Source organism: Erinaceus europaeus, chromosome 18, assembly GCF_950295315.1.
Source record: "Erinaceus europaeus chromosome 18, mEriEur2.1, whole genome shotgun sequence".
Taxonomy (NCBI): Eukaryota; Metazoa; Chordata; class Mammalia; order Eulipotyphla; family Erinaceidae; genus Erinaceus; species Erinaceus europaeus.
In genome coordinates this window covers 34,949,155-34,971,647 of record NC_080179.1, presented here as the reverse complement: position 1 = coordinate 34,971,647, position 22,493 = coordinate 34,949,155, and the positions used below count along the sequence as shown (strand labels likewise).

The following is a 22,493-nucleotide window of genomic DNA, read 5'->3' as shown; positions in this document are numbered from 1 at the left end:
AGGAGGAAGAAGAGGAGGAGGAAGAAGAAGAAAAGGAAGAGGAGAAGGGGGAAGGGAAGGGACAGGAAGGGAAGGGAAGGGAAGGGAAGGGAAGGGAAGGGAAGGGAAGGGAAGGGAAGGGAAGGGAAGGGAAGGGAAGGGAAGGGAAGGGAAGGGAAGGAAAGGAAAGGAAAGGAAAAGGAAGGAAAGGGAAGGAAAAGGAAGGGAAAGGGAGGGAAGGCAAGGGAAAGGAAGTGAAGGGAAGGGGAGGGGAGGGAAGAGAAGGGAAGGGGAGGGGAGGGAAGGGAAGGGAAGGGAAGGGAAGGGAAGGAAGAGGAAGGAAAGGGAAGGAAAAGGAAGGGAAGGGAAGGAAAAGGAAGGGAAGGGGAGGGAAGACAAGGGAAAGGAAGGGAAGAGAAGGGAAGGGGAGGGGAGGGAAGAGAAGGGAAGGGAAGGGAAGGGAAGGGAAGGGAAGGGAAGGGAAGGGAAGGGAAGGGAAGGGAAGGGAAGGGAAGGGAAGGGAAGGGAAGGGAAGGAAAGGGAAGGAAAGGGAAGGAAAGGGAAGGAAAGGGAAGGAAAGGGAAGGAAAGGGAAGGAAATGGAAAGGAAAGGGAAGGAAAGGGAAGGAAAGGGAAGGGCCATATGAGGGTTTATATAGTGCTGCTTCCATAGAGAAATGGGAAAGTCTGTCAGAGGAGATAGGTCAGAATAACTACACCATCTTCACACAGTGACTGACATTAAATAAGGGTGGAACAATGAATTGTGACACTGACACAATAAATATCCAACAACATATTTTTAAATTTAAAAAAGAGGTTCAATACAGTATATATGGCATGACCTCATTGATATGCAACCTAGTTTCTTTATATATTTATTTATTTATTTATTTATTTATCACCAATAAGGTTACTGCTGAGACTCAGTACATACACTACAAACCCACTATTCCTGGTTGCCACTTTTTTTTCCTTTCTACTGGGCAGGACAGCAAAGAGTTGAGGTGGGGAGACAGAAAGAAAAGAAACCACTCATGAAGATTCCCCTCCCCCTCTGCTGGAGGGTGGTGGGGGCTTGAACAAGGGTCCCTGTGCATGATAATTTCTGTGTTAACAAGATCCACCACTGTCCAGCCCCAATATAAAATATTTTCTTTGTATCTATATAGAGAGGCTTAGAAAGAGGTCTAACAAAATAATAATATTGGTTAACCATGAATAGCACTTTATGAAACTGGAAACTATTTTTTTCTTCAGTTCTTTTTTAAGTGCCCAGTGACATTTTTACAACAAACATGCATGATCCTTGTAGGTAGGAAATGAATGAATCAGAATGAAAGTATTTACATTTTCCTTGAACATGTGTTTCCAAGGAAGTAAAGAAGAGGAAGATGGAGAATTGCCCAGAATTCTTCTTAGGAGAGGATCTAACATTCCCAGTTTAATACCTTGTGTCTTAGATATTTGATATAAGCTTAATTCATTACTGATAATATGTAATGAAACTAACAAAATGTCTTAAAAATATAATGAGGTGAGTAAATATTTGAGGGGTTTTTTTTGTACTTCATTACTCAAAGTTGATTTTCCAAAAATATTTTCCCCTATTTGGCAATCTAATCAAGGCAATTTACACTCTTGGTTTCCAAACACATGAGTTCTCACCAAATGCTGGCTAACCAGGACATGCTGGCCTTATTTGTTGGACCCTCATTTTTAGAATGAGATTACATTTGCCTTCTGTCATGACATCCTGCTTCCAAACAATTCCTGCCTGTAGCTCTGTCTTTCTGTAACATGCTATATATAAATCCAGTTATATCTCCTTCTGCACACTCACAGAATAATCCTCTCTGTCCCTTCCCTTGAACTCAAGGTGTTACTTGACACCATTGACCATCTCTTCATGTTTAAAACTCTTTAATGTAGACTACTCTCTTTTCTCTTTTGTTCTTTCTGTGTTCACCCAAAACCACTGCTATTCTCTTTGACCCCACATTCTTCTTTGTTCACTACTTGATGTGTGTGTTCATCCTTTGACATGAGTCTACCAATTCCTTCTGTGTGTATGGCTCTAAAATGAATATCAGGGTTTGTTTTTTTTTTTTTGCTATCTGAGTCTAACAAATGCTCAAAACCTCAGCTATTTGTACAAGTATCTCAAAATACATTTTCAAAATTAAACTTGATGTCTTTAACTTCACCAGAGCTTCACACCAGATCCTGTGTACCTGCCTCTTTTTTCAAGTATATTGATTTATTCTGTGCAGTGAAAAGTATCTTTGTTTCTGTTAATTATTATGTAAACCTATCAATATTCTTTCAATTTTACAACAGACTTATATTTCTGAAACTTAGAAAAGCTTCTACTTAGGACAAAACACTTTCTAAACTACTGACCTTCCCTGAAGATATTTTGCTACAATTTCCTAATCTACCCATAGCTCATCTGTCAAATATATTTATAACAATCTGATAAAGCTCACAAGGGCAGTGAAGATTTCTCAAAATAGAACACAGATAACTTAGCTTCCTTCTTCCAACACACACACCACTTTAGCTGAGCTAACATGCGTCTCTAGGAAGGTTCTCCACCCTTCCTGCTACACAGCCTTTCCTGTTCCTCAGTCATGGGACTCCCTTATCTGTAATGTCCTCAGGTTTTGCTGGTTTCATAAAACATTCCTTGGTTTCAGCCTGTTTCTCACACCTTTAATGAAACACACTCCACCCCATGCAATCTCTTTTCTTATTTCACTTACCAAATCCTGAATGCTCTCCAATTGTTCTGAGCATACTCTCTCTGTCTCTCCACTTAGAGAAACAACCACAGTATGTATCTATATTGTCGCATCCTCTTACTGTCTAGAAAGCCTTAGTACAGTGTAGCTGTTCAGTAATTTGAACTTAATTTATCTGGATACAATTTTAAATAAACTGATAAATGAAGAAACTATAGTATTAGAACAGAGGAGCTTGTTGTACCCAAGGGAATAATGGATCTCACATGATCTTAACAGCTTCAAAAGCCATTGCAGTTAGCAGGTAGTGGGGAAGCTGATGGGTGGACCAGGCCTGCAGCAACTAAAAACAATGAACAGTATTAACATTACAGAGAAACAAGCAGAGATTTTGTCCCCAGTAGAAATAGAAAACAGTCTCATAAACTTTTTGACAAAAAATAAATGTGAGGGTACACATAATTAAATCTCTAGATCTACAAAGTTACAAGAAATTAAGTAAGTAGGTAAACATACTAAACAATCTGATGTTTAATTAGCAGAACTAAAATTTGAAAAACTTGGAAGCATAGAAAGGAAAAAAGAAAGGGAGAGAGAAAGATAAAGGAAGGAAGGAAAGGAAATAGAAGGAAAGAAAAGAAAAGAAAATGAAAGAAAAGGAAAAGAAAAGAAAGAAACGAGAAAAGAAGAGAAGAGAAAAGGAAAAGAAAGGAAAGAAAAGAAAAGAAAAAAAGAAAGGAAAAGAGGGGGCCAGGTGGTAGCACACTGGGTTAATACACAAGGCACGAAGCACAATGACCAGCGTAAGGATCCTGGTTCAAGCCCCTGGCTCCCCACCTGCAGTGGGGTCACTTCACAAGAGGTGAAGCAGGTCTGCAGGTGTGTCTGTCTTTCTCTCCTCCTCTCTGTCTTCCATTCCTCTCTTGATTTCTCTCTGTCCTATACAACAACAACAACATCAGCAATAACAACAATAATAACAGAAACAAGGGCAACAAAAGGGAAAAAATGGCCTCCAGGAGCAGTGGATTCATAGTGCAGACACCGAGCCCCAGGCACAGAGACCCAGCAATAGCCCTGGAGGGAAAAAAAAATAGAAAAGCTCTCAGGGGAGGATATGGGATATAGAGTTCTGATGGTAGGAATTGTGCAGAATTATACCCCTCTTATCCTATGGACTTGTCAGTGTTTCCATTTTATAAATTAAAAAAAATGTTTCACCTAGGAGCTGGGTGGTGGCATACCTGGCTGAACATACACATCACCAAGCACAAGGACCTGGGTTTGAGTCCCCCCCACCACCTGCAAAGGGAATGCTTCACAAGCACAGACACCCTCTCTTACCTCCCACTCCTCTCTAAATATCTCTCTGTCCTATCAAATAAGAGAGAAAGGAAAATGGCAGCCACTGGAAGTGGTGGATATGTAGTTCTGGCACTAAGAACCAGCAATTACCCTAGTGGCAATAAAAAGAAAAAAAGTGGAGGTGGAGCCAAGACAGTGACTGGAAAGCAGCTGCCAGCATGAGCTCTGACAACAACTGCTAGAAAGCCGTAGAGATCCTGGCTTTCAGCAGGACAAGGAAGGAGGCATTCTAAACATGTGACCAAGGAGGTGACTATAGTTCTATTTGGGTTAAAAATTAGAGCAAAAAAAAGGAAATCTTTTTATTATTTCTCTCCACCCCACTCTCCCCATAACCAGACCCTGGGGATAAGGAGCTGCTGCTAGCAGGCTTCCTGCTGAGCTCCTTTCTTTACCAAGATTCCTGGCTCACCAGGGGTGCCATCACAATTCTACTTCTTTCTAAATACCTAGGCTATTTTTTTTCTCTGAGTAAGGGACTTAGGCTCAATTGGAGTGACATAGGCTGATCAAGCAAGCCTCACCCAGCTTGGGAAACACTGCTTAGAAGTTTTTGTTTTGTTTTGTTTTTTCTTTCTGAATCAGTTGTCGAGACTCAATGTGCATGTGCTAATTGGGAGCTGTCCAAGCTGCAGACCCACTGCTTGGGCTTTTTACTCTATTCTATTTAATTATTACTAATATATATATATATATATATATATATATATATATATATATATATATATATATATATGTCCCTTTGCCCCCCCTCCCTCAGGTTGACCAAAATTAACTCTTAGTAGACTTTCCATTGCAAGGCAATGAGGTGTTTACTTATTGTGAGAGAAACTCGTCTCACTCTTCATACCTCCTCTATCCACTCTCCCCTTTCTCCTGCCTCCAAGACAATTAAAAATAAACAACTCTCCTTTCATTGCTTTTTTTTTTTTTACTATTTTCCTCTTTTCTATTATATTTTCTCTCTTTTTTTCCCCTGTCTTCCTTTCTTCCTTCCTCCTCCCTCTGCTTTCTGAATTCACTGATACACATTTGTGAACTATTTCAGGGAAGAAATCTATCTGACCCAGAGTGGATTCTCTTTGAGTGTGTCTCTGCTTTACTTCCCTTTCTCCTCTTGCTAACCCTAGAATTTACAGTGGACAGTAGATTTGCATAATTGTCTATTCCTGCTATCCCTTTTTTCCTTAATCTTTCTCTCTCATTTGGATGTGGTTGCTATTTCTTCTTGAACTGGAAACATTGTGGGGATAACTGGTATGGTTAAACTGCTTCAATCATTGCTTTAGTTACTACTGTAATTTCTGAGGGCGGTGATTGCATTTGTCATAAAGGTTTTAGTATAGCATGGCTTATACACAAAACACAACAAATGAGGAACAACAGAAGATAAAAATAAAAAACACATTAAAAAATGGGTATATCAGGAGCAAAAAAACTGCTACTACAATGAAGGAAGACAAGAGCCCAGAAAAAACTACAAATCAGCCAAAGGGACCATAGATAAGAAAAGTATGCAATAAATTTATTATATAAAAGTATGTAATAAATTTATTAATCGTGGAAATGAAAACAACTTTGGAGGAAAAGGCTAGCAGTATTAGGGAAACAACAGATGAGACCCTCAAGGAAAATACTAACTATCTTGAGGCAATTAGAGAACTGAAAGCTGAAATAGCTAAATGAAGAAAGCAGCTAAGGGAAGGGAAAGAAGACTAGCAGAAGCAGAAAACAGAATTAGCCAGACAGAGGATGAGCTAGAGGAAACTAAGAAAGAGGTGAAAGAGTTCAAAAAGAAATTGAGAGACACTGAAAACAACAACATAGACATACGAGATGATCTCAAAAGAAGTAACATTCATATAATTGGCCTGCCAGAAGAAGAAAGAGAGAAAAGGGAAGCAAACATTTTAGAATAAATTATAGAAGAAAACTTTCCAGACCTGAACAACAGAAAGGACATTAAGATCCAAGAGACTCAGAGAATCCCAAACAGAATCAATCCAGACCTGAAGACACCAAGACACATCATAGTTACAAAGAAAAGAAGTAAGGATAAAGAGAGGATCCTAAAGGCTGCAAGAGAAAAACAAAAAATCACATACAGGGGAAAACCCATAAGACTATCAGCAGATATCTCCATTCAAACTCTAAAAGCCAGAAGAGAATGGAAAGATATCTATCGAGCCCTGAATGAAAAAGGGATTTAAACAACGATAATGTATCCTGCTAGACTTTCATTCAAACTAGATGGAGGCAGAAAACCTTCTTAAACAAACAACAGTTAAAGGAAGCAACGATCACCAAACCGGCCCTCAATGAGGTTCTAAAATACCTCTTATAAACAAGAACATAAATATAATACTTGCAACATATCAGAACAAACAAAAAATTGTTGAGCAATGACACTACAATACATGCAATGCATAATATCAATAAATGTCAATGGTTTAACCTCACCCATCAAAAGGCACAGTGTGGGAGGATGGATCAGAAAATATAACCCAACCATATGCTGCTTGCAAGAATCCCACTTGACCCAACAAGAAAAACACAGACTTAAAGTGAAAGGATGGAAAACTATCCTACAGGCTAATGGACCACAAAAAAAAAGCAGGAACAGCCATTCTCATCTCTGATACAATAGATTTTAAATTAAATAAAGTAATAAAAGATAGGCAAGGACATTACATAATGATTAGAGGATAAATAAGCCAAGAAGACTTAACAATTATTAACATCTATGCACCCAATGAGGGACCATCTAAAAATATCAAGCACCTACTCAAAGAACTTCAAAAATACAAAAATAATAATACAATAATAGTGGGAGACTGGAATACCCCACTCTCACACTTAGATCAACAAAGCACAGAATCAACAAAGAAACAAGAGAATTAAATGAAGAGATGGACAACTAGACCTCTTGGACATTTTCAGAGTTCTTCACCCCCAAAAATCGGAATACACCTTCTTTTCGAATCCACGTAACACATACTCAAGGATAGACCACATGTTAGGCCACAAAGATAGCATCAACAAATTCAAGAGCATTGAAATCATCCCAAGTATCTTCTCAGACTACAGTGAAGTAAAGCTAACAATTAACAACAAACAGAAAATTATTAAAACACACAGAATTTGGAAACTAAACAACATATTCCTTAAGAACCACTGGGTCAGAGAGACACTCAAGCAAGAAATTCAAATGTTCCTGGAAACAAATGAAAATGAAAACACAAGCTATCAAAATATTTGGGACACAGCTAAAGCAGTACTGAGAGGGAAACTCATAGCCATACAATCACATATTAAAGAACAAGAAAAAGTTCAAATAAATGACCTTACTGCACATCGTAAGGACTTAGAGGTAGAGGAACAAGGGAACACTAAAACAGCCAGAAGGACAGAAATCACTAAAATTAGAGCAGAAATAAACAACATCGAAAAGAAGAGAACCATACAAAAGATCAATGAAAGCAAATGTTGGTTCTTTAAAAATTAAACAAAATTGACAAACCCTAGCCAGACTCACTAAACAAAAAAGAAAGAAGAGTCAAATTAATATAATTGTAAACGATAGAGGAGATATCGCAACTGACACCAAAGAAATCCAGAAAATCATACGAAACTTCAATGAAGAACTATATGCCACCAACCTAGAAAATCTGGAAGAAATGGAAGAATTCCTAGAAGCATATGCCCTTCCAAAACTGAACCAAGAAGAACTACAAAACCTAAATGCACCAATCACAGACAAAGAAATCGAAACCATTAGTAAGAATCTCCCCAACAACAAAAGTCCTGGATCAGATGGCTTCACATACGAATTCTACAAAACCTTCAGGAAACAGTTAAAACCCATACTTCTAAAGCTTTTCCATAAGATCGAAGAAACAGGAATACTCCCTTCCACCTTCTATGAACCCAACATCACCCTGATACCAAAAGCAGATAGAGACACAACAAAAAAGGAAAACTACAGACCAATATCTCTGATGAACATAGATGCCAAAATATTAAACAAGATCTTGGCCAACTGGATACAGCAGCATATCAAAAAGATTGTCCATCATGACCAAGTGGGATTTATCCCAGGAATGCAAGGCTGGTTCAACATATGTAAGTCAATTAAGGTCATTCACATCAATAAAAGCAAAGCCAAATACCACACGATTATCTCAATAGATGCAGAGAAAGCCTTTGACAAAATCCAACCCCCATTCATGCTCAAAACTCTATAGAAAATGAGAATAGACACGAAATTCTTCAAGATAGTGGAATTCATATATAGCAAACTTATAGTCAACATCATACTCAATGGACAGAAGCTGAAAGTCTTTCCCCTCAGATCAGGGACTAGACAGGGCTGTCCACTACCACCATTACTCTTCAGCATAGTATTGGAAGTTCTTGCCATCACAATCAGGCAAGAGAAAGAAATCAAAGGAATACAGATTGGAAGGGAAGAAGTCAAACTCTCACTGTTTGCAGATGATATGACAGTATGCATAGAAAAACCTAAAGAATCCAATGGAAAACTACTGGAAGTTATTAGCAATATAGCAAGGTGTCAGGCTACAAAATCAATGTACAAAAATCAGTGGCATTGCTCTATGCAAACGCTAAAACTGAAGAAGATGACATCCAGAAATCACTCCCATTCATTGTTGCAGCAAAATCAATAAAATACTTAGGAGTAAAGCTGACCAAAGAAGTGAAAGACTTGTATACTGAATACTATGAGTAACTATTCAAGGAAATAGAAATTGAATCCAAGAAATGGAAAGACATCCATTGCTCATGGATCGGAAGAATAAATATCATCAAAATGAATATTCTCCCCAGAGCCATATACAAATTTAATGCGATATCCATCAAAGTTCCGCCAAGCTTCTTTAAAAGAATAGAACAAACACTACAATCATTTACCTGGAACCTGAAAACACCTAGAATTGCCAAAACCATCTTGAGGAAAAGAAACAGAAATGGAGGCATCACACTCCCAGATCTTAAACTATATTATAAGGCCATCATCATCAAAACAGCATGGTACTGGAACAAAAATAGGCACACAGACCAGTGGAACAGAATGGAAAGCCCAGAAATAAATCCCCACACCTATGGACATCTAATCTTTGATATGGGCCCAAAGTATTAAATGGAAGAAGGCTCTCTTCAATAAATGGTGCTGGGAAAACTGGGTTGAACCATGCAGAAGAATGAAATTGAACAACCTTATCTCCCCCCAAAAAAATCAACTCCAAATAGATCAAGGACCTGGATGTCAGACCAGAAACTATCAAATACTTAGAGGAAAACATTGGTGGAACACTTTCCCACCTAAACCTCAAGGGCATTTTTGATGAAACAAATGCAATTGCTAGGAAGACTAAAGCAGAAACAAACCAATGGGACTACATCAAATTGAAAAGCTTCTGCAAAGCCAAAGAAACTATCACACAAACAAAGAGACCCCTCACAGAATGGGAGACCTTCACATGCCAAACATCAGACAAGAGACTAATCATCAAAATATACAAAGAGCTCAGCAAACTTAGCACCAAAAAATCAAATGACCCCATCCAAAATTGGGCAGAGGAAATGAACAAGACATTCACTTCAGAGGAGATCCAAAAGGCTAACAAACATATGAAAAACTGCTCCAGGTCACTGATTGTCAGAGAAATGCAAATAAAGACAACACTGAGATACCACCTCACTCCTGTGAGAATGGCATACATCAAAAAGGACAGCAGCAACAAATGTTGGAGAGGCTGTGGGGACAGAGGAACCTTCTGCACTGCTGGTGGGAATGTAAATTGGTCCAGCCTCTCTGGAGAGCCGTCTGGAGAACTCTCACAAGGCTAGACATAGACCTTCCATATGACCCAGCAATTCCTCTTCTGGGGATATACCCCAAGGATTCCATAATGCCCAACCAAAAAGATATGTGTACATCTATGTCCATAGCAACACAATTCATAATAGCTAAAACCTGGAAGCAAGCAACCCAGGTGCCCAACAGCAGATGAGTGGCTGAGAAAGCTGTGGTACATGTACACAATGGAATACTATGCAGCTATTAAGAACAATTAACCAAACTTAGCAGACCCATCATGTACACAGCTAGAAGGAATTATGTTAAGTCAGCTAAGCCAGAAAGATAAAGATGAGAATGGGATGATCCCACTCATCAACAGAAGTTGAGAAAGAACAGAAAGGGAAACTAAAAGCAGGATTAAATAGAGAGCAGGGCACCAAAGTAAAAACCCTGTGGTGAAGGGGAGGGTGGCCATTGGGCTTCCCAGCACAGGGAGAGGTTGTTGGGATGGGACACAGTCTTTTGTTTGTGGGAATGGTGTTTATGTACATTCCTATTAAAGTGTAGACATATAAATCACTATTTAATTAATATGAGAGGGGAAAAATTGATCACATGTTTAGAACTTCTTAAAACACAGACTGAGTCTTTTTAATACATAGGCTGTCTTTGATATGTTGACTCTCTCAAAACCTAGACCAGGGAGAACAGAAGCAACTGGTGGCACAGCTATATACAGGATGCTGGGTATTATACAGCAAACCCTAACAGAGGGACTTTTCAAAGTCACCAAATAATGTGATGATAACAAATAATGTGATGATAACAATAACTATCCATTGTCTTCTTGAAACCTAAGATAGTAGGAACCTCACATTTCCACTATAGAGCCTATATTTCCCCCAGTCCTGGAACCTTAGGGTGGGGCCCACTTTCCTGCATGCTTCTCTCAATTCAAATAAAATAATTTTGTATCCGCGGATAGCAACCCAATCAAAGCAACAAGTGCCACCCCAGCATGCTTCACTTCAGACTGTGTCCAGAGACTTCAGATGTGGAAAGACAACCCTTCAGCTTCATCACTCAGATGAGGCCTTTCCTTTCATAGTACTCTCTAATTCCATTCCAGGTGTTCCACTCCCCAATAAAGTCCCCAAACCTAGATATAGTCCAGGTCCCCTGAGATAGAGCATAATGTTCACACATGCCCATAAACTAGGGAAAAATATATACATGAAAGCAGATGTACTCAAGAGCCTGCAGGGAATACCGCCCCCAACACTTCATCTGCACTATTCCAGTCTTTAGGTCCATGGTTGTTCAACAATTTGTTTGGCTTTGTATGTTAACTCTCTTTTCAGTCACCAGGTTCTGGATGACAACACGATGCTGACCAGACTTCCCTGGACAGATGACCCCACCAATGTGTCCTGGATCTCCGCTTCCCCAGAGACCCACCCTACTAGGGAAAGAGAGAGGCAGACTGGGAGTATGGATCAACCAGTCAACGGCCATGTTCAGTGGGGAAGCAATTACAGAAGCCAGACCTTCCACCTTCTGCAACCCACAATAACCCTGGGTCCATACTCCCTAAGGGAAAGAGAATGGGAAAGCTATCAGGGGAGGGGATGGGATATGGAGATCAGGTGGTGGGAATTGTGTGGAACTGTACCCCTCTTATCCTATGGTTTTGTTAATGTCTCCTTTCCTAAATAAAAAATAATAATAAATTTTAAAAAAAGAAAAAATATCTAAATGCAATGCATGAATCACATTTGAATTCTAATTTAAATTAATCAAATAAAATTTATGAAACAAAGGTTTTTCAATATTGGATGGTTGATGTCATCAAGGAAATAGTATAAGAAGCTTAAATACTATTAGCATATGGTTATGCTTTTGTAACGATGCCTCTATTCTTAGAGCTATGTACTGAAATGCTAACAGATTCAATGATGTGTTTGATGACTTGCCCGCTGTTGGCTATTGGGCACAGGGAAATAATAAACATGCAGAAGAAGCAAATTAATGAGTTGTGATTACTGAAGTGGATTTGTGTGTGTTTGTAAGTCATATCAGATATTTTTATATGTTTAAATTGCTTCACACTGAGAGTTTTGTAAATTAAAAATGTATCTATGGGAGTCATGAGGTGGTCAGCCAGTGGAGTGTGTGCAGGCTCTCCTAGAGGAGGAGCACATTCAGATGGGACCCATGAAGGTTTCAGACATGTTGAATAATAAAAAAGAAGAACAGCTCAACTATTCTGATTGCTGAGATCATTTCTATAAATTTCAGTAAAAGAAGTTTGGGATTTTGGAACTTTTATTATTCTTTGATTAAAGATTAATTTATGACAAAAAGGAAATTCAAGCTTAGACAATAGACATGACTTACTCAAGCTTCTCTTAAAAATTTCAGAGCCTGGGGCCCATATTCAGCTTAAGAGCCTATGTGACATCTGCATCCCTGTAGATCTGTACTCACATTCTGTGGTCATGAGTAGGAATGTTCCAAGCTGCCCCCAGCTTCCTCAGGTGGAACACAGAGTATGTTGTCCAGCCTCCCTTCAGAGGATGGAACATTCTCTGCCATTGTTGATCCACATTGAGGGCAAGGTCCTATGGGAGCCCACAAAGGGGTCTATTGTGTTGTTTCTGATAAAGATGACCAGTAACAATGGAGAGAGGGATCTATTCGAGGTCTTGGCCCATCATGTCTGTTTGGGAATCTCAGGACTCCTTGACTAGGGCCCTAGCTGATGGGGTAGCCTGATAATGACTAAAGAGTCATCCTTAAAATATGCCAGTCTCTTGCCCTTATTCAGCTTTTGCAGTCCTTACTTTGATAAGGTTAGCTTTATAGTGAGTGAGGGAAGTATAATAAGAAATAGGTAAGGAGGGTATCTAAGTCTAAGTAGACACTATTTCATTAGGAACTTTATGGTGTCTTATTAGGTCCTTCTACTTGCTGCATATACTGACTCACTGCAGACTATTGTGCACTTTTACTTTCAGGTATGTATTTTGCCCTAATTTATGGATACATGCTCTATCTTAAGGGACCTGGTCTATATCTAGGTCTTGGGATTTTGTTAGGAAATTAACTTCCTGGAATGGAATTTGAGAATACTATGAAAAGAAAGGTCTCACCCGAGTAATGAGGGTGAAGGGTTGTCATTCCATGCCTAATATCTCTGGACACAGTCTGAAACGAAACATGCTGAGGTGGTACTCCTTGCATTGATTAGGTTGGCATCAGCAGATGCAATATCATTTGATATGAATTGAGAGAAAGATGCAGGAAAGTGAGACCCACCCTATTGGTTCTAGGACTCAGGGAAATATCAGCTCTATGGAGGAAGCAGGAGGTTCCTACTATCTTAGGGTTTAAGAAGGCAATAAATAGTTACTGCTGTAATCAGATTATTTGACAATTGGGTTAACTTTGAAATTCCTTTTGTTAGGATTTGCTATATTGTACACAACATCACCATAATTTATGTCATTTGACATTATTTGTATATAGCTGTGTCTTATAGAGTAATGCCATCGGATGCTTCTATTCTTCCTGCTCTAAGCTTTTAAGAGAGTCAACATTTCAAAGACTTAGCGTATGTGCATTAGAATGTTTAAGACAATCAGTTTTCCCTTCTCATATTAAGTAGTGATTTATATGACTACAAGTTAATAGGATTGTACATAAACACCATTCCCACCACCAAAAAACTGTCCCATCCCATCCTCCCCCCACCCTCACCCCAGTAAAGCTGAATATCCACCCTAACCCTCAACCCAGAGATTTTACTTTGGTTCCCTACTCCAAAATTCAGTCAAATCCTGCTTTGAGTTTCCCTTTCTGTTCTTCTTTCTCAATTTCTGTTTATGAGTGAGATCATCACATTAAATCAGTGGGGTTTACAGTCAATAATGTTTATATACCTTCCCCATATTTGGGAGCTACTCTCTTCCTTGATGCAGCTTTCTGGTCTTTTTTCCAGCCATGACATTATCTCCCCAGACAATAACTTGCATTTACCTGCATATCATATGTCAGGCTCAGAAAAAAAAAGAAAGAAAACTAGTATAGTCATGGGCCCTTTAGAATATAACTAAAATAAGCCTAATTACTATCTATAAAACAGAGACCCCCCCCCAACTCATCATCTGCACTATTCCAGCCTTTAGGTTCATGATTAATCAACAATTCATTTGACTTTATATGTTAACTCTTTTTTCAGCCACCAGGTGCGATCATGATGCCAACCAGACTTCCCTGGGCAGACGACCCCACCAATGTGTCCTAGAGCCCTGCTTTCCCAGAGCCCTGCCCCACTAGGAAAAGAGAGAGACAGGTTAGGAGTATGGATCGACCTGTCAACACCTATGTTTAGCGGGGAAGCAACTACAGAAGCCAGACCTTCCACCTTCTGCACGCCATAATGACCCTGGGTCCATATTCCCGGAGGGTTAAAGAATAGGAAAGCTATCAGGGGAGGGAATGGGATACAGAGTTTTGGTGGTGGGAATTGAGAATTGTGTGGAGTTGTACCCCTCTTATCCTATGGTTTTTGTCAGTGTTTCCTTTTTATAATTTTTTTTTAATTTAAGAAAGGATACATTAACAAAACCGTAGGATAAGAGGGGTACAGCTCCACACAATTCCCACAACCCGATCTCCATATCCCATCCCTTCCCCTGATAGCTTTCCCATTCTCTATCTCTCTGGGAGTATGGGGAAACTAAAAGCAGGATCTGATTAAATCGAGAGTAGGGCACCAAAGTAAAAACCCTGTGGTGAGCGGGAGGGTAGACATTAGGCTTCCCGGGGCAGTGGGGGTGGGTGGGTGGGATGGGACACAATCTTTTGGTTGGGAATGGTGTTTATGTACACTCCTATTAAAGTGTAGTCATATAAACCACTATTCAATTAATATGAGGGGAAAAACTGATCATATGTCTCAAACTTTTTAAAGCACTGACTGAGTCTTAATACATAGGCTGAGTCTTTGATATGTTGACTCTCTCAAAAGCCTAGACCAGGGAGAACAGAAGCAACTAACCGGTGGCACTGCTTCATACAAGATGCGGGGTATTATACAGCAAACCCTAACAAAGGGACTTTTCAAAGTTAACCCAATTACCAAATAATAAGGTGATAACAATAACTAACCATTGTCTTCTTGATCCCTAAGAAAGAAGGAACCTCACATTTCCACTATAGAGCCTATATTTCTCCCAGTCCTGGAACCTTAGGGTGGGGCCCACTTTCCTGCATGCTTCTCTCAGTTCAAATCAAATAATATTGCATCTCGGATTGCAACCTAATCAACACTAGTACCACCCTAACATGCTTCACTTCAGACTGTGTCCAGAGACTTCAGGTGTGGAATGACAACCCTTCAGCTTCATCACTCGGGTGAGATCTTTCCTTTCATAGTATTCTCTAATTCCATTCCAGGTGTTCCACTCCCCAATAAAGTCACCAAAACTAGATATAGTCCAGGTCCCCTGAAAAATTTTTAAAAAATTTAAAAAATTATAGAGCCTGAGGAAAGCAGGAAGGAACATTCTCTCGGAAACTAGGAAAAACAATAAAGCCTAAATTTCTTCAGGGACTCACTAAGCCACAGACATCAAGTTCCAGATGCTACTGTGATTCCATCCTGACCTGCCCAGGCATACAACCTCACCAATGTATCCTGGAACCCTACCTCCCCAGAGCCCTGGGGAAGGTAGGGAAAAACAGAAACAGGCTGGGGATGGATCTACCTGCTAACACCCATGTCCAGTGGAGAAGCGGTTACAGAAGCCAGAACTTCTACCTTCTGCACCCCAAAAAAAGGATTATCGTCCTTACTCTCAGAGGGCGAGAAATGTTATGGGAAGATGACCAGAGGACTCTGAACTCCAACACAAGAGAGAAGAGGAAAAAAAGAATCTACCTGTGAAAGCTTATAAATTAGAAAACTATTACCTTGATATTAGTAAAGGTAGAGATTTTATCTACAAATTAAAAAAAATCACAAGGCCTGAAATGTGCACACCCACTTCCTGCAACTTTGAGCAAACAACCTATTTGTCCTCCCTTGTGTATAAAATGAGAAGGAGCCGGGTGGTGGTGCAGTGGGTTAAGCACACATGGTGCAAAGCACAAGGACCGGCGTAAGGATCCGGGTTTGAGCCCCCGGCTCCCCACCTGCAGGGGAGTTGCTTCACAGGTGGTGAAGCAGGTCTGCAGATGCCTATCTTTCTCTTCTCCTCTCTGTCTTCCCCTCCTCTCTCCATTTATCTCTGTCCTATCCAACAACAATGACAGCAACAACAACAATAATAACTACAACAATAAAAAAGGGCAACAAAAGGGAAAATAAATAAATATATATATGAAAAAATGAGAACAGTGATATCCATACCTCAGAGGTAGTTGTCAATTAAACAAAAGAAAACTTTCAATTTAGAATGGCTGCCTGGAAAATAGCACAGTAGATAAAATATTAGACTCTCATGCATGAAACCCTGATTTCAGTCCCTGGCACTGTATGTGCCAGAGTGATGCCCATGATCTCTCTTGTAAATAAATAAATAATGAATGAATGAATATCTACAACAAAAAATATTAATTTATGGGAACCGTCACTGACTAGCTTTTGCAAATATGATATCACTTGACTTGAAGTTAAAACGTAAGCAGGTAAAAATAAGTGTAGAATATTTTTTTACCAAAAATAAGTCTAGCAAATGAAAAATAAACCAACAAAACTGGGGTAAACCAGTTAAGCCACCAGATTATCCAATTGTTCTTTCCTTGTCAATTACAAATGGAAATGATGCTTATCCAGTTTTCCAGAAAAATTATTTCTTAAATTGCATTCCACAGGTGGGCAATGGAGACAGCATAGTAGTTATGCAAAAAGACTCATGCTTGAGGCTCCAAAGTCCCAGATTCAATCCCTGAACCACCGTCAACCAGAGCTGAGCAGTGCTCTGGTTAAAAAAAATAAAATTATAATTAAAAAATTATTATAAAAAATTAATTGAATGCTGGGGAAGTGGTATAATGGTTATTCAAGCAGACTCATGCCTGAAGTACCAAAGATCCCACAGTTCAGTCCCTAGCACCACCATAAGCCAGAGCTGAGCAATACACTTGAAAAAAATAGATAGATAGATAGATAAATTGAATTTTATTTAGCAATGGAATGAATGCCAATTCAACAACCAATGTCAATAAGCTACAGATGATAATACATATAATATATTATATATAATACATATTATACTACATATACCACAGACACAGTACCCCAGATATACATGAAATACTGAGGGAAAACTCAAGCAAGTCATCATCAGTCTTGGGAAAGTAAATTGCTTTCACTCAATATTGGAAACAAGAGAACAGTCAGAAAGGACCCTGGAAGGCATGTGTAAAATCAATAAATCACAATGTCACTTTTAACTATAGCCAATCTCCTCACAACAGGTGAAAAAGTAGATAAAAATGAGGAAATGCAAAAAAAGGAAAGATTGTTCTGTTTAAATAATTAAATTGTGAGATATTGACAACAGTAAAGTAGGAAAGTGTGGGTCTCTCAGAATGTGCAATGGACACAGGGAAGCCAATGATGGCTGAACCGCCCTTAAGCACTGGCTCTCCACACGGGTGGGGTAGTTTATAGACTCCCATAGGAAGAGACTGACAGCTGATTCTGGGACTTTACTTCCAACCAATTGCAGCATGTTGAGAATATCTGAAGAATAAGAGAGCTGTTAGGTAGGCAAAGAAATCAGTATGAGACCCACAAGCTTAGCACAGGACACGTCTAAGTGAACAGTAACTTCTAAGCAGGAGAGTGTAGCTGGAAACCCTTAATGGTGGTGTGAAGGAGCCTGTTAGTTAGTCACCCTAAAGGGACAGCCTTGGGGGGGTGGGAGTCATGGTGGCAATCCAGAGCATCACTGGAAAAGCTTAGGAGCCAGAATGACCTACCAAAGAAACATTTACTTAAACTTTATTATTCCTGGTGGAGGGAAGGTTTTCAGCAAACCTTATCAGAAACAGATGAAACTTCAGATATGCTCATTTACTATCAAACAATAAATTAGGAGTTTAAAATGAGAGGATTACTAGTATTACAGGTATTTCTTGATATATATATATTATACATATATATATATATTATACATATATATATATATTATACATATATATATTGCCTCTAGGTTTACTGTTGGGGCTCAGTGCCTACGCCATGAATCCACTGCTCTTGGAGGTCATTTTCCCCATTTTTGTTGCCCTTGTTATTGTTGCTATTGCTGCTGTTGTTGTTGGATAGGACAGAGAGAAATTGAGAGAGAAGGGGAAGACAGAGAGGTGGAGAAAAAGATAGATACCTGCAGACTGCTTCACCGCCTGTGAAGTGACTCCCCTGCAGGTGGAGAGCCAGGGGCTTGAACCAAGATCGTTATGCTGGTCCTTGTGCTTAACCCGCTGCACTACCACCCGGCCTGCAGTTTTTCTTGATCTCAATGTAAAAGTAATACAGATGAAGTGAACATTAAAAGGACAGGTATTCTCAGAGCAAATAAAATGCTAAAAGAAACAAAGTCCATAAAAACTTTAGAGGTAAACAGAAGTGGAAATGTATCTGAAGGTGACAATGCCAGCACAATCTTACTCAAACTTGAGAATTTTAGAAAGAATTCTTAGTGCTAATGTATTACAAAGAAAATGGTACTTTTTGTCTCTTTTCTACCACTGACTAACAACACTGATACTTTGAATAAATGACTAGACCAGTTTCCTTGTGTGTTAAAGGGAAAGAATATATCAGGCAACCTCTGAGGCAATTAAGTTTCTTATTCTGATTGTATTTTATATTTTCCCCATGTAGGAGGACCACAACTGATGAAATGCTCTGGATTTTTTTCTACATTCAAAGCAATCAAAACAGAAAATAATAAAATGGAAAATAAAATAATAGCATTATATAGGCCTGCTCAAGAATAAAATACACACGTTAATACCGAATATTGCCAGCTATATTTATGTGGGTTACTTTACATATGGGAAGTATCTCCTAACTAGTACTGTGTTCTCTTTCTCTCTCTCAGCCTAAAAAAAAAAATTAAAAAGAAAAAAATCAGCTTCCAGAGCAGTGATAACAATTAAAAAAAAGTTCTTAAAGCCTCTATATTCAGTTTAGCTGAGTAAACTTCAAATTTTCATTTTGTTAAATATTTAACATTGTGATAGTTCTATTGAGTTTTTTCCTAAATGTTTCATAATTTCCAATATTACTTAACCAAGCTTTTATAATATTATATGTTCTTTTATCTTTATATTTCATTCATAAAATATAATTCCTGGGATATTTTATACATTATTATAACTTGCTATTCTTTTTTTTTCTTAGTGGAATAATTTGATTTTTTCTTCCTAGTGTCTATATCATCTTTTGGTTTCTTGGGTGACTTCATGAGTGCATTTTTATCATTTCTCATACATAACTACTAATAAATTTCTGAGACTTTTTATTAGTCTTTCCCAGAATCTCAAAGAACATGCACTATTATGTTGACTGTTTATTGTCCTTTTCTTCTCAAATAAAATCTTACAATGTTTTATGTAATTGGAACCTAGAGCATCTTAAGTTAACTTTAGCATACAACAAGACTTGTAGAGTAAGAAATAAACTAACAATAAGCATACACACACAGAGAGAGAAAGATATTTTTTCCTATGGTTAAAAAATGTATAAACCTATCAGTCAATTTTGTTTATGAATCTGGAAACCCAAACTGTAAAATAAAATCTGAAAATAGGGATAGCAGTCTTGCAATCGGTTGTTGGCTATGATAGCTAGGAAAAGCATTTTCCATTTCTTAGCCTTAAGTTATCTTTGAAAAATGAAGAGGACTACATCAGTTTTGTTGTTTTTTCAAACTGGAATCATGACTCATTCATAGAGCATAGAATCAATTTTGTTGATGGGAATTGGGAATTTTTTTAGTGAAAAAGAACAGAGAATGTTGGTGTTCAACTCATGTCATTATAACAATGCTGTGTCAATATCTGAGGTTTCTGTCTTGTGCATGTATTTGCTCCTTTGACATATGAGATGTGTTTTTCTTTTTATTTATTTATAAAAGGAAACATTGACAAAACCATAAAGGGGTACAACTCCACACAATTCCCAGTTCCCACCACCAGAACTCCGTATCCCATCCCCTCCCTTGATAGCTTTCCTATTCTTTAACCCTCTGGGAGAATGGAGCCAAAGTCATTGTGGGATGCAGAAGGTCTGGAAGGTCTGGCTTCTGTAATTGCTTCCCCACTGAACATGGGCATTGACAGGTTGATCCATACTCCCAGCCTGTCTCTCTCTTTCCCTGGTGGGGTGTGGTTCTGGGGAATCAAATCAGAGCTGTAGGACACATTGGTGGGGTTGACTTTCCAGGGAAGTCTGGTTGGCATCATGCTAGCATCTGGAACCTGGTGGCTGAAAAGAGAGTTAACATACAACGCCAAACAAATTGTTGATTAATCATGAACCTAAAGGCTGGAATAGTACAGATGAAGAGTTGGTGGCAAGGGTGGGGGGTGTCTCCATTTTGTAGATAGCTAGTAGTCATATTTTCGTTATATTCCAAAGGGCATGTGGCTATGCTAGTTTTTTTTGTTTTGTTTTTTCATTGAGGGTTACAGCTGAAGAAAAAAAAAACATCAGGAAGCTATATACACACTTCTAGGTACTCTAGAACTCTGGTATAAACACTAAAGTTACTGTGTTATCACCATCACCAATCATTCTGCCATTAGCCCAGAAGCAAGGTATAGATAGGAGACACTAGGCTTCAAATCATAAAATTGAATTCTGTGACTTAATAATATTCTCTGAGACACACCAATCAAGCTAAGATTAATCTACAAAGGGTAACTGTTGCACATGCCTTTCAGAGCTGTTATACAAACAGCATCCACTGGTCTAAGCTGGAAGCTCAGGAATCATCCTAGCACTGCCCTTCCCTGAGACATCATATGTAATCCCTGGCCAAGTTCTATTGTCCAGAACACCTTCTTTCTCTGGAGTCAACTCACTTGTCTCCACCTCATGATTCCCATCCTAACACCACAAGGATGCAGCCTGCATTCCACTGGTGTCTCTTTCCTGCCCTTATCCTCATCTTACTACTGATCACTGTGTTTTTTTGTTTATTTGGGTAAAGCCTTAGTGTTTGTCCTTGACTATGTCTGCAGCTCTAAATCACAGCCTATGTCCCCCACAACCTCACCTTCTATGTTCCAACACAATGACTGCCTTAGAGTCCCTAAACAGACCACACTTCCTCCAGCTACGTGAATTTTGGAAAGGGTATTTCCCTTATTGTGAACTATCCATTTCTGTGCCTTTGATCCTCCACTCCTTTTCCTAATCAACAATCCATTCTTCATCTCTAACACCTGTCTGGGAAGACCTGTGTACTCATCCCCCCATGTGAGGCCCAGCCTCCAAGCTTCATGCTCCCTTCAGAATACTCATAATAGTCTGAAACTAGACTTGGTGTGGATTATCTGGTCAGTATCTGCTTCCCCACTGAACCCTGATCTCCATGATGACTGGGGATGTATTCAGCAGACTCACTGGAGTCTCCACAGCCTTACACACCAACTTGACACTTGAAGGATGTTCAATTGATGTGCTTGAATGAATAGATGAGAAGCATAAGTATTACACAAGTGTTAATACTCTGGATTGCTGCAACTGCTTTTCAATTATCTGTCTTGAATTCAGTATCACATTAGCTCACTCCACTTGACATGTGTTTTGAGTCATTTTCACACATTTTTATTTTCTGCTCAAGGCTAGTAGCATTGACCTTGGATTAATCACATTTTAAAAGTTATTTATTTAAATATTATTTTTTACCTGATAGGACAGAGATTGAGAGAGACAGGGGACACAGAGAGGGAGAGAGATAAAGAGAGAGAGAGAGACTTGCAGTCAACCTTAACCACTCATTAAGCTTATCCCCCATGGGTGAGGACAGCAGGCTTGAACCTGGGTGCTAGCACAGCTGCCTGTACCACCGTCTGGCCTCCTACAAGTGTTCTTATAGCTATTTATTTTCTTAGGCACCAGATATTCAAAAGGAGAAAATATTTTAGAGCATATGTAGACTTGACTTCATATGTATAAAGTTACTTCCTGGTCATCTCCACAGTAACAGGTCAGCCCTTCCTTTTACTCCCTTTTACTCCTCTCCCTTTTCTTCCCATTATTTTTCCACAAAAAAAAAAAAAAAAAAAAACCACAAAAAACTTTCATTTGTCACTCAAGACCATGCAAGATTCTTTCCTTTTCTTCTTTTTGCCTCCAGGGCTATTGCTGTGGCTCGGTGCCTGCATTACTAATTCACTGCTCCTAGTGGCTTTTTCTTTCTGATTTTTTGTAGATAGGACAGAGAGAAATACAGAGAGGAGGGGAAGACAGAGAGGAGGGAGAGAAAGATAGAGACCTGCAGACCCACTTCACCACTTATGAAGTGCCCCCCCCATAGGTGGTGAGCTGGGACTCGA

General features: G+C 39.0%; 1 protein-coding gene across 8 annotated transcripts in view; it reads right to left on the bottom strand.

Moving 5' to 3' along the window:
* The window catches only part of CCDC148 (coiled-coil domain containing 148), a 325,900-nt gene that overhangs the window by 93,195 nt on the left and 210,212 nt on the right, over positions 1-22,493 (bottom strand). The window lies entirely within an intron of this gene.